This window comes from Muntiacus reevesi, chromosome 9, assembly GCF_963930625.1.
Source record: "Muntiacus reevesi chromosome 9, mMunRee1.1, whole genome shotgun sequence".
In the NCBI taxonomy this organism is placed as follows: domain Eukaryota; kingdom Metazoa; phylum Chordata; class Mammalia; order Artiodactyla; family Cervidae; genus Muntiacus; species Muntiacus reevesi.
In genome coordinates, this window is record NC_089257.1 from 43,277,038 (window position 1) to 43,291,450 (window position 14,413).

General features: G+C 37.5%; 1 pseudogene; it reads left to right on the forward strand.

Annotated features, from left to right (window-relative positions):
• Positions 1–4,178: 4,178 nt before the first annotated feature.
• LOC136175867 (tripartite motif-containing protein 5-like) lies at positions 4,179–13,158 on the forward strand (annotated as a pseudogene).
• Positions 13,159–14,413: the final 1,255 nt, after the last annotated feature.

A 14,413-nucleotide genomic window follows, 5' to 3' on the forward strand; every position in this document is an offset into this window, starting at 1 on the left:
GTTGACTGTGAGGGATACTACGTTTCTTCTAAGTGATTCTTGCCCACAGTAGTAGGCATAATGGTCATCTGAATTAAATTTTGAGTTAAAGTTTCAGTTCACTGATTCCTAAGATGGCGATATTCACTCTTGCCTTCTCCTGCTTCACCATGTCCTGTTTCCCTTGATTCATAGACCTAACATTCCAGGTGGCTAGGCCATATTGTTCTTTATAGCATCAGACTTTACTTTCACCACTAGACCCATCCACAGTTAAGTGTTTCTTCTTTGGCCCAGCCACTTCATTCTTTCTAGAGCTATTAGTAATTGCCCTCCACTCTTCCCCAGTAGTGTACTGGAGACCTTCTGACCTGGGGGGCTCATCTTCCAGTGTCATATTTTTTGCTTTTTCATCCTGTTCATGGTCATGGAGCTCTTGTGGCAAGAGTACTGGAATGGTTTGCCTTTCCCTCTTCCAGTGGACCACGTTTTGTCAGAACTCTCCACTATGAGCAGTTGGTCCTACACAGCAATTTACTATTTGTCTTATACTGGAGAGCTTACTTTTGCCATAAAACTTTGGCAACCATCGAGACATGCACTATCTTTTGAGATCTTCTTTATTTTCCTTTATTGCTTCACAGCCCCATTTTCTCAAGCCCCTGACAGAACTTTTGAGTCTAGACTATAATTACAGGGCCATAGAGAATCCAGGTTGAGGAATGAGATTCACTGTGCTACCACTCTGTGATATTCCATCTGACTGACCTCCAGCAGTGGTTTCCAATCTGGATCACAAATGCCACCCATTTGACCTCATAAGGCATGAGATATCAGGTTTACTAAGCTTAGCTGGAGGTATTAAGACAGAAAGATACATCACTGAGCATGAGCGTTTCAGGTGAGCTCTCAGAAAAGGTCCTTATGGGAGGTATGACATCTCCATCATCTCAGCTTTGTAAGGAACCAAACTAGATTGGATATATGTGACATTCCCATAGGTGGGATAAACCTAGTGCTACAAAGGACTGATTACCTTGCAAAAGACTGTGAACACTAGCTTCCAGGGGCACAAAAGAGACATATTTGTTGATAAGAGTCACAATCCTCTTGTGAAAAATAAGGTGTGTGCTTACCAACTGGCATTCAAGGTCTATATAAAGTCTTCCTAGCCCCAAATGCACTTTGCATGCAAAGTTGCTCCAAACATGTCCGACTCTATGTGACCCTATGAACTGTAGCCCACCAGGCTCCTCTATCCATGGGATTCTCCAGGCAAGAATACTGGAGTGGGTTGCTGCGCCCACCTCTAGGAAATGCATGTTACCTCAGACTAATTTTACTATCAGTAATGTGGCCTTGACTACTGACCTTCCACTTTGTTGTAGGTTTCCCAGAAAATAAAAGACACATGCACACACACTTAGAAGAGTAGTAATTCAATATTATCTTTATAGGATGGAGTCCAAGACTGATGTTAACCCTGTTCCCACATATCTCATCCAACTCCCAATCTTGTCCTCTTACCTGCTCTTCTCTCTCACTTTTATTTGCTGCCCTGCTTTTCCTTCATTATCCTGTCCCTCCAGCTATCATCATCTCTCTCCTGAGGAGTTGTGCCTGCATCCTACCTGATCTTCCCAATTTCATTCTGTGTCTATCCGACATCTCACAGCCCAAGAACATAACTGGTCATGCCCCTACTCTTCCCTGTTGGCAAAACATTAATAACTTCTCCTGACTCATGGAGATGGGCCCCTAAATGTTACATATTTTAGGAAGTATTATATTTAATGCCACTTCTGCCTCTTGTGATACCAAGTGAAAGTGTTAATCGCTGTCATTTCCAACTCTTTGCAACCCCGTGGATTGTAGCCCACTAGGCTCCTCTGCCCATGGAATTCTCCAGGCAAGAATACTGGAGTGGGTTAAGGGATCTTCCTGACCCATGATGGAACTTGGGTCTCTTGCATTACAGCAGATTCTTTACCAACTGAGCCACCACCAAAATCCTAGCAGTTTTCTGCCCACCAATCGCACAGGCATTTAGTAGCCTATGTAAGATGTTATGTCTTCTAGGAACAGATCGTTTCCTCTACCTAAACATTTTCCCACTTTCTCATTGCATATTTCTTTTTTCTTCCTCAACTTTAAGTTCAACCCTTATGTCTCCTAGTGGCAATATTTGGATAATCCCTATTTACCCCATTATTTAAAATCTAACATGTACATCTCTAGACTAGCATTTTTAACACTTGCTCGTGTATGGATATATAGATGTATGTGAAATATATATACAAACATATGACTAAAGTTTGATTTATTGTTACTTTCCAGGTGAATGCCAAGTGCGCAGTTATTTAAGTCCTCTTTTTAGATTCATCTTACTTTGTATAGATATTAGCTCTGTTGCCAGCACGTAATTCTTCATCAGTGATAATTAGTTGAATGATCTGACCTAATATTTTGAGGGTTTTTTCCTCAAGATTGATATTCATTTCATCAGTGTTTATATGTTTTTAGATATCTGACTTGTGTGGTCTTATGGATCTATTTATACTAACTCCTTCTCCACCATCCTCATACAAATACATAGTTAGATTCCTATCAATATCCTTGACATATTTTCAGGCCAAAGTGAAATCACTGTTTACATAGTCAAGACTTTGCAGAAGTTCCCAGTTGGTTTCTATTTCTTCATTTCCATATTACCCATTGCTCTGAGTATTAACTAGGTTCATGAAATCTCTTTTCTTTTCTTCCACTCATTGGGGTAGGAGATAGATCTCTGAAGGAGGTCCCCTAATATATTAGGTTCAACCTTATTTTGTGTATTGAAGATACATGATCATTGTAAGTCATCATCTCCATTTACACATCATATAAAGGATTTTCTTTTATGTGTATACGAACACATTGTCATATATTATGTCATGATGAAATGGAAAATCATTGTATGTGAAAGTTGCTCAGTCTTGTCTGACTCTTTGCAACCCCATGGACTATACAGTTCATGGAATTCTCCCAGCCAGAATACTGGAGTGGGTAGCCATTCCCTTCTCCAGGGGAGTTTCCCAGCCTAGGGATGGAACCCAGGTGTACCACATTGCAGGTGGATTCTTTATCAGCTGAGCCACCAGAAAAGCCCAAGAATACTGGAGTGGGTAGCCTACCCCTTCTCCAGGGGATCTTCCCTACCTAGGAATTGAACAGGGTCTCCTGCATTGCAGGTGGATTCTTTACCACCTGAGTTGCCAGGGAAGCCTGGAAATCATTGTAAATCTACTGTCCAATGATGGCAATGGTTACAATGTAAATAATTTAGTTAGATCAGGTCTTTTTGATGAGAGAATATGTGAGGAGAGAGTTTCACTTCAGTTCAGTTCAGTTCAAGTCAGTCGCTCAGTCCTGTCTGACTTTTTGCGACCCCATGGACTGCAGCCCTCCAGGCCTCCCTGTCCATTGCCAACTCCTGGAGCTTGTTCAAACTCATGCCCATCGAGTCTATGATGCCATCCAACCACCTCATCCTCTGCCATTCCCTTCTCCTCCTGCCTTCAATCTTTCCCAGCATCAGAGTCTTTCCCAGTGAGTCAGTTCTTCGCCTCAGGTGGCTAAAGTACTAGAGCTTCAGCTTCAGCATTAGTCCTTCCAGTGAATATTCAGGACTGATTTCCTTTAGGATTGACTGGTTAGGAGAGAGTTTACTGAAGTATAAGAGTGATACTGATATCAGTGGCAGCATCCAATGCTGAGAGAAGAGTGGATATAAAAACCCAAAGGCTTTAAGTGTTTCAGCTTTTTGATATCGAGGATGCTTCCTGGGCATGGGAAAGAAAAAGTAGGATGGATGGTGGGTCATAAAGTATCTTAGTAGAAAAGGTATCAGGACAACTTTTGTTTAGTAAATTAAATAGCAAGAATCACTGCACAGATATGGATGGAATCTGTCACATGATACAAACTACGAACTGATAGTAAAGTATTTAACATTATTATGAAATGTTCTTTTGGCCAGGTCACTGGGATCCTTGTTTTTGCATGTTTCTTTTTTATATCCTTCAATAATTTAACCTTGGCCTGTATTTGATTTATAAGCAGCAACTGGTATCATGTATTTCTACCTTTCTTAACTCTACTCCAATTATCTTTCCCAATTATGCAAGGATCTGTGAACAAGAGAACCCTCAGAAGTCAGTATGGGTAGGAGCAGGGGGACAGTTACCGTGGCTTCAGGAAAACTGGTGAACCTACAGGAGGAGATGACTTGCCCCATTTGCCTGAAGTTTCTGACAGAACCCCTGAGCCTTAACTGTGGTCACACTTGGTGCAAAAAAAAGCTTACATCAGTGTAAACAACAAGGGGATCCATGATCAAGCAAAAGAAAGAGTGTAGCTGCTCTGTGTGCAGAACCAGTCATGAGCTTGGGAACCTGAGGTCTAATTGGCACCTCACCAATGTAAGTAGAGAGGTTCAGAGATTTCAAGGTGAGCCTGGAGGAGCAAGAGAGAAACTCCTGCTTTTCTGTGAGAAAGATGGGAAGGTCATTTGCTGGCTTTGTGAGCAGTCTCAGGAGCACTGTAGTCACCACACATTCCTCATGGAGGAGGTTGTCCAGAAGTACCAGGTAAGAGACCAAAAGAGAGGGAAGACTGGTAAGAAAGTGGTAATTAAGGGGAAATGTCTATTTTGCATTAGAGTTTAATTACTTGGCCACCAAGAACCTGAGGCCTATGATCTCTTCTCTTCCTATGCCCACCTTCTGATGTCAGAGAAACACTTTTGTGCATTCCTCCAATTATAACGTTATAACTCTATGTGCAGACTCATAGCCAGAAGTAGACATTCATGTTCCTTGTGTAAATACATGGACATCTGGTACCTAGGAGAAGCTCTCATTACCCCTTTGAATAGGATACAGGAGAAGTAACTAAGACACTTGCTGGATTAATGTGTAAGATGTTTCCCTGCTGCAGGATCAGATTTCTTCCAGAATAAAAGAAATCAATCTTCTCTTGGCAAGTGTATAGTGACTTGTACTGTTTGAGTCATAAAGGACACATATGCTACCTCAAATTTTTGTTTCCAAATCACAGATTCTAAATGCTGCTCTCAGTTTCTGTAAAATCTATTCTCCTTGGAAATCAGACTCATTTTTTCTCATTTATCCTCTACAGTGATGTGAGAAAGCCCATAGTTTGATTCTGGCATGATTCTTTTCTCACAGGGGAAATTCCAGGAATCTTTGGAGAGACTAAAGGGGGAACAGCAGAAAGTTGAGATGCTGGAAGATGAAATTCAAGAAGAGATTTCTTCCTGGAAGGTATGAGGAGATACTTCCTGAAGAAGTTAGACATCTGGGCAAAACCTTGGATTGGTCACAAGGAGCTGTCTTTCTCTTTGTTCCCTGATAGCTATGTCATTTGACTTGTCTTTTTCTTTGTCCTTTCCCTGATAGGAATGAGTGCTGAAAAGTGGATATATCACAAATGAACACAGATAGTGGAAGGGAGGTATTCATATAGAGGGACTCTCTTGTGAGGATGATTAGGGAATTTCATATCCATTCCTGTCCTGTCTATTGGTCTTGGGAAGACACCTGGTAATGGTTTATCCTGGTTTATCCTCCGTGGTTTATCCTGGTTTATCCTCCGTGTCAACTTTTTGGCAGAGGGTGGAAGGAAGGGGTCAGGAGTAATCCAAGGAGGCACAAGTGTCCTGGACAGCTGTGTAATGTCCTAGTCATACCCCCAAGAATTCCATTTGGACTCAGAGTTGACCTCAGTAATGCAGATTTGAGGCCATTATTTTGAAATGTGATAGAGAAGGGGGGGGGGGGAACAGGAAAAGTCATGTTCCCCAAAAAATGTTCCTCTTCCTCCTCTCTCTCTCATTCCTGAAGGACCAAATAAAGCATGAAAGAGAAAATATTCAGACAGAGTTTAAAAAACTGAGAGAGATCCTGGACAGTGAGGAGCTGAAGTAACTGCGAAACCTGAAGACTGAGGAGGAAGTTGGTCTACATAACCTGGTTGGCTCTGAGAACAAGCTAGTCCGGCAGAACCAGTTCGTGAGCGAGCTCATCTCATATGTGGAGCATCAGTTGCAGAGGTCAATCATCGAGACGATGCAGGTAAGACTGGGGAAGAAGCCTCAGCCTCTGAGACATCAGGAAAATGAAAAGAAAATTTTCTTCTTTTCTATGTTGCTGTGTCTTTCTGCTGTTGTCACTAAGGCTGCTTTTGAACCTACAGTCCCCCTTCCCTGCCTCTATTTCAGAGGCTGTAAGAATAAGTCAATTCAGGAATCGAATGCAGGAATAACAAGGGAAATTTTTATTCTTTTTTAAGAATAAAATATTCAGTGCAGAACTTTGTGGAGAGAAGATTCATTGTGTTTGATGGTTTCTAAAGGCTCCTGTTATCTGTGATCTAGTATTAAGCATTTATCAGATCCCTCTATGTGTTCCAGCTTTGCCACAGACAAATTCATTTCAGATGACAAGAGGCTTTTTTTTTCTCCTCAACCTCTTGAGATTTTTTTCCCACTTTCTCTGTTTCTGAAGAAAATTTTTGAAAGATTTTAATTTATTCTTTAAGTATTCAATGGAATTCACTAGAGAAACTATCTCACTCCAGTTATTTCTTATTTAAAGTGTTTAAAATATTTTACTTGTTTTAAGATTATTTAGATCTTTTACAACCCTGGAGTCAGTTTTTGTATCTCTTTGTATGGATTTGTCTATTCTAAGTTGTATGGTTTGTAGGCATAAAATTAGGTATAGTGATTCTTTATTATCCCCTAAATTTCTGTAATATTCACAGTAATGTTTCCTCTTTTATGCCTGATTTTGGTAATTTGCTTTTTCACTTTTTTCTTGATCAATTTTTTATGTTTTGTTAATTTATTGATTTAAAAAACATATCCTTTGGCTATTTTGTCTATTTTAAAGCTTTTATTATTTATTTATTTCTACACTTAACATTTACCGTTTTCTCTGTGTGCGTGTAGATATATTTGTGTGTGTGTGTGTGTGTGTGTGTGTGTGTGTGTGTGTGTGTGTGAGTGCTAGTTTAATTTACTCTTCTTTCTTAGTTTCTTGAATTGGAAACGTAGATCACTGATTTGAGACCATTTCTTCTGATATAGTGTTTAATGATATAAGTGCATTTAATTAATTATATTTTATACATTTTGATTGTTTAGCTTTAATCTTTACTCAATTCAAGTTATTTGCAAATTTTCTTTGCAGTTTTCTTTTTTGGTTTGTTTGTTAAACTGTGGATATTTTAAAAGTGTGTTGTTAATGACAAAATACTTGATCATTTTTGAGTTTCACTTCTGCTCTGGATTTCAGCTGTAATTCTGTGGTAATCAGAGAAGTATGCTTTTCATTAGTTCAAACTTTTAAGTTTATTGACATTTGTTTATGACCTAAGATACTGGATGTTTAGAAAAATTTTTGCTATGAATTTAAAAACATGATGTGTTCCTCATTCATTGGGTAATATGGTTGTAGTTGTCACTTAGGTCAATTTGGTTGATAATATAGTGCATGTCTTCTATAAATTTGATGGTTTTCCATATAGGCTGTTCTCTCATTATTGAGACTGAGGTATTGAAATCTGAAACTGTTATTATGGAATCATGTATTTCTCCTTTTACTTTTGCTTTGAATACTTTGAAGCTCTGCTGTTAGGTGCATTTACATTTATAATTGGTATATTTGTTTAATGTACTGAACTTTTTATCGTAACATTTCCTTCTCATTCATAATATTTATCTTAAACTCTATCTTGTCTAGTATTAATATAAATGTTTGACCTGTTTTTTGATTACTGCTTGCATGTAATCTCTTTTACTTTTGTCCTTTTGTGCTTTGATTATGTCTCTTATAAATAGCAGTATTTGAATTTTTCTTGTTATCCAGGTCAACAATTTCTAATTTCAATTGAGGCATTAATACATGACATTTAATGCAATTATTGATACATTTGTATTTAAATTTAGTATTTTAGTGTTCGCCTTCTATTGGGCTACTGTAGTTTTCATTTTTCTTTTTCTCCTTAATTACCTTCTTTTGTGTTAAACAGGTATTTCTTGTATACAATTTTGTTTTCCTATTTTCTCATTGTATTTCTTTAGCTTTTACTTGGTGGCTGCTCCAGTAATTTCAATGTATTTCCTGTCCTATCCTGTTCTACTTCAGATTAGTATCAACTTAGTTTCAGTAAAAATAGAAATTCCTGCATCATGGCTTCATTTCTTTCCAGCAACTACGCAGTGGTGCTTTTAATATTGGCATCTAATCCCATCGGCTAAGGGCTGAAGACATTCAAATGTTTTGCTATAACTGGACAAGAACTTCAAGAGTTTAATCAGGAAGTTTATGTTTCCTTCAGAAACTGAGGGAAACAGTCAATGTAGATTGAATAAATAGAATTGGAGAAAGACACAGATCAGATTCTTAGGACAATATTTGAGTTTCAAAGTAAACTAAAATTAAAACTGCAATCACCTCCACCTCGTCCTTTATTCTTTGTGCTGCGTGTGTGCTAAGTCATGCTGGTTCTTTGGGACTCCATGGACTGTAGCCCACCAGACTCCTCTGTCCATGAGATTCTCCAGGGAGGAATACTGGAGTGGGTTGCCATTTCTTCTCCAGGGGAATCTTTGACCCAGGGATTGAACCCTAGCCTTCTGTGCCTCCTACATTGCAGGCAGATTCTTACCACTAATACCACCTGGGATTCTTTCTCTATTCTACTTTAATTTGATTTTTGTCACATACACAAAATAGCCATAATGCAGAGGGAATTTTTTTTTCTTTGAGACTGAGATGTTGTCCTAGTTTTTGGTGACATAGAGGAAATAAATCTGAAGTAAAAGAGATTAAATACAGTGGTACACAGCAGTTCAAAGAAATAAAAACATTAAATGTGATAAGAAGGTTAGATGGCTAAAAAATATTAAGGATCTGATTAAACAGACTCAGTAGAGACTAAAGTGCAGGAAAATTCTCTAGTTTTTGGACAGTGAGTACGTACTGGTAACATTATGAAAATGGAGTAAAAGAGGAGACAACTTGGTTGGTGAATAATGTTACATATTAGACATTCAAAATTACTGATTCCTTTGGCTCATTTACTAATGAATATATTAATATGTATTTAAAATATAAAGCTGAGTAACAATAAAGAACTGGAAACCAACTGCTTATGTGTGTATGCTGAATTTAAGGGAGTGGAAGATGTCACTAATAGGTAGTGTGTAAAATAAGAAGAGCGAGACCTAAAAACACCTATATTAATACATTTGTTTGCTTATATCCTCAACAAAAGCCATATAAATGACTCGAGGAATATTAGGATTATATTTTCATGTTTAATTCTCCAAAACCTAGTTTAATGCTTGGCTTACAATAATATATCACTTCAGTTTTGTTGACTAAATGAAAGAACCATGATTTCTTCAAATCACCTCACGGGTCACCAGAGTTACAGGTCTCTTGTTTTTCCTATATATATGTCTAATCTCCAGATAACAGAAGCGTCTTGCTTCCATCAGTGTTGGGACTTTTTTACCTTTCTTGGAAACTTGACAGCATCACATGAGTCTTCTGGAATGACCAGCTTCACTCTTGTTTTCACTTTTCGGCTGATACATGGAGACCATCTCTAGTCCCACAATCAGGACTGATGGGGATGAGAATAAGCTATTACTTCTTGACTCATGTCTTCTTTTCTCACTAGGATGTGAATGCCATCATGAAAAAGTAAGTGTGGGAAACCAGAGATGGTCGTTTTGTACTGATAACATTATGTAAAGCTACTAGTTATCTGATGGTTACTTAAGATAAAACCATGCTCAGGACACAAAAACGGAGCATAGATTTGCTTTAAACTTCTGTTCAGAAATCATGGCTAGATTGTAATATAAACATTGAGAATGGATCAGATACTATAGTAGAGAAATTTGGTTGTAAGAAGTTGCAGAGTTTGGGTCAGTGTCACTGTTAGGAATAAACCTTTGGGGTGTCTAGTTGCCATTATTTCATAAATTTAATTCACACTCTGTGTCACTGTGCAACTCAGGTTCCCATATTTAGTATGTGCCTGACTTATGATGGAAAAGTTGAATCTTTTTTACCTGCCAAACACCTAGAATTGGAGACATTATATGTAAATTATATAAAATGCAAATCATTTACATTATATGTAAAAAGATATAAAAAATATATCTCTATATGTAAATTTTTCCCTGGGTATGGAAGAAATCAGGTCCTTCTATAACTTTCTATACAGATTTCCAAAAACAGACATGAATCTTAAGGAATATTTTGCCTTGCTACAAATCATTGACCCATCTTGGTCACATACTCTAGAAGCCAAAATGGAAAGAGCATCCTTGTGTTTGAATTTGCACACCTACATGGCAGCATCAAGATCTTTACAAGCACATACAATTCTGACCACTCTTCATTTAGTTTTCGTACTGTCTTTCCCCAGGGTTTGTAATTATTTCCAGTGATCGTGAAATCTCAGGGCATTCTGGGGCCTTCGTATTAGGGAGCCTCCTTTGAAGACATGAGGACTTTTTAGACAGTGTGTTCTTATACTAAATATATTGCAAACACCCAGGAGCCAGCTTCTGCAAACTCACTTTCTGAAATCTCCCTCAGAACATATATTTATGCAGTTACTTTTTCACAAGTTAAAATGTTTAGGTATGGATGATTTATTTTGATAAATGTATTATTTCATATAATTCATATAATCTAATGGTGATAGGGAGTAGTTAATGATTTCATTTTGGAAGGAAGAAACTTTCCTTCTGACAGTCAAGACCTTCCCATGGCAGACAAAGCGTAACTAAGAAGGTGGCCATAAGCTTATTTCTCCTGTCTCCAAGGTGTCAGTCATCCACTCTATCCTTTCCCGGGGTCTCCAGGGAAGACCATTCTAGTGCATCAAAGGGGTGAAAGCATTGCAAGTCAGTGGTTTTAGAGGGATAAGTAGACGTGTGTGGGTCAATGTTTATTTTCTCCAGGAGTGAGAACTTCATTGCGAAGCCAAAACTTTTTCCAAGGAACAAAAGAGAATTTCAAGCTCCTGATCTGAGAGAGATACTGCGAGTGTTTAATCGTAAGTAGTGCTACCCAAGTGGATGTATGTGGTATTCTTGTGATGGAGGGAAAATGGCGAGAAGGCTCCAATTTCTAGGTGTGGATAGAGTCAGTGAAGTCCAAATATTTTGTGCTGATGATGTGGTCATATTTATGGTGAGTGAGCATGGACTTGGTTCATCCTCTCTTTCACTGGTTTACTACCTAAGCATAACCCTTCCCATAATCTGAAAGAAAATACATTTCATTGCTGACTCCTTTGCTTATATTTAATGTTATGCATTTTTTTTTTTATCATTTCAGAGCTGAGAGATATGCAACACTGCTGAGGTAAGCAGACATCACAGTGTCATCAAGCCATTTGTTTTCATCATCTTTTAGAATTTTTTTATTTTCTAGAAGATCTCACTTTAAGCCTCATGTTTTCACTCCCAACACACAGAAACATGTTTTCTCACTCAAGTTATTCTATAGATCCCTTTTACAATGTCACAAATCAAACAATATCATAGCCCTCACCTTACCCTGTAATTTTTCTACAGTTCAGGTGACCTTGAATCCTTTGAAATTCCAATTAGGAACAAAGTAATACATCTCAGAATGTTGACTTTGAAGATTACTGTGCACTAAGATCCCCAGTTATCACATCAGGGAGATGTTACTGGGAGGTAACATACCTGGGTCCTGAGGGTATATGGTAGCCAAAGCTGGTCTATATTTAGTCTAGGTTCAATATATTTTACATGGAACATAGAGGCACATGGAAAAAACTTCCATAAAACTATCAATAATATGACATTTCCACATAAAATCAGTGAAGTTTGTAAAAATATTTACTCAAGACACCAGCCTAAAAATGGCTACTAAAAATGGGTTAAATCATGGTTCTATATATAATGCTTTTGATGAGTCTTCCTCCTCAGATCCCTTGATTTTAATCCTCTCCCTGAGTGTACCTGCCTGTCGTATTGGGGTTTTCCTAGACTATAATGCTGGAACTCTCTTATCTCTAAACATCACAAACCATGGGCTTCTCATCTATAAATTCTCTTCATCTTTCCCTTATTGAAATTATCCATATTTCAATCCTTTGAAATGTGATGCCCCCATGACCCTGTGCTCACCAAACTCTTGAACCTTCTCACACTCACTTCTCTGTAGTGTCTCATACCATGGGTACATCTAATACATTGGAGCTTATCTGCACAATTCTTACATTTTTCCATACAACCTCCTGTCTTTCCTGTGTGATTGTTCATTATTCATCAATAGGGTTTGTGATTTGCCTTTTATCATGTTTTTCTTGATATTATGTTTGCATTCAGGGAAAATCTTAATTCACCATTTTCCACACCCCAAAAGAAATGACGGATGTCCCCATAAAGTACTAATTTATCAAGGGACTGCCTCTGCCAAATTTTTATAATCATTTCTCAGTAAGTGACTAAGAAGAGGGAGGAAAGTTTTTCAACAATTTTTGGTATGTTATCAAAGATCTAGTATAGGAGTCATTCACTAAAGGATGAGTCCTGAGCAGTGTCTCACTTTTCTCATTATGTCCCTTTATTCATCAAGGAATTAGGAAGAAAACATCATATGATACGTACCAAGAGTGGAAGTTTTATGCCCAGAGTATCTTATTTCAAGTCCTGTCTCTTCACATATTGGCAGTGTGACCTGGAATACATCCCTAAATGCTATGCTTATTTTCTTAATGTAATCTTGATAGATATAAAAGCTGAACAATACATAAGATCATTATCAGAAGATAAATTATATTAAGTATAAAGCATCTTAAGTGTCTCAGCTTAATAATAAATATTTGATCTATTAAATGTTAAAAATATAACCTGTGTCAGTGTCTCATTAAAGAGGTCTGTGCTTTCAGGGACACAAAAATTCTTTTTACTGATACCTCATTTTTGAGATCCTAGATCACCTTTGTGCTGTTGTCAAGACTATTTCAACTCTGCCTGCCATAGAAAAGCATGTGGGCCTATTTGTGTGTGTCTGTTTGTGTTTGTGGGATTATAGTTTTATTATCATTTCAGTATTGCTACCTACTTGCTCTTAATAAGTAAACTAGATTCTATGATATTTAGAATAGTAAAAAAAAAAAAAGTTATACAAAATGTACCTAATTAGTATTGTATATTAAACAGTACAATATTTGTGATAACTTCTGTAACTTCTAGCACAAAAGGTAATCTAATATAATGTTTACTCATTTTCTTGTTCTTTCTCATTGTGACTGAAGTAAGTTATTTTCAGAATATATGTTAGCTTATTTTTAACATTGTGATCCTTTCTATGCTTTAGAAACAGAATGCATTGATTAAAGAATTACAATTTTATTTAAATCTTACCTAATTATTAAATAAATGTTTCTGGCTAGCTGCTTTCACTAATTTTTTTAATTGTGCAATAATTCTATTTCTTTGAAATCAAATTTCACTTTGGGCTCTGTTTGCCCCAATTTGCCCCAATTGCCATTCAGAGTGATCCATTAAGACTCAGATGTGTAACTATGAGATTTCTTAACACTGGTTTAAACAGGTATTTGTGTGTCCTGGTCAGCCTTACTTTTTAATGAGTTGAAAGTTCTCAGGAATAAAGGGAAAAGTATGATATCTTCCCTTAATGAGATAAGAGGGGATTTACCTCTTTAATGGAGAAACAGTGGCAGCCTTTATTTTGGGGGGCTCCAAAATCACTGCAGATGGTGACTGAAACCATGAAATAAAAAGATGCTTACTCCTTGGAAGAAAAGTTATGACCAACTTAGACTGCATATTAAAAAATAGAGACATACAGAGTGAAGTAAGCCAGAAAGATAAAGACCAATACAGTATACTAACGCATATATATGGAACTCAAAAAGATGGTAGCGATAACCCTATATGCAAAACAGAAAAAGAGACACAGATGTACAGAACAGACTTTTAGACTCTGTGGGAGAAGGCGAGGGTGGGATGTTCTGAGAGAATAGCACTGAAACAAGTACACTATCAAGGGTGAAACAGATCACCAGCCCAGGTTGAATGCATGAGACAAGTGCTCAGGGCTGGTGCACTGGGAAGACCCAGAGGGATGGGATGGGGAGGGAGGTGGGAGGGGGGATCGGGATGGGGAACACATGTAAATCCATGGCTGATTCATGTCAATGTATGGCAAAAACAACTACAATATTGTAAGGTAATTAGCCTCCAACTAATAATAATAAATGGAAAAAAAATAAAAATGTGTTACAGAGAAAAAATAAAAATAAAAATCAGAGACATTACTTTGCCAACAAAGGCCCATCTATT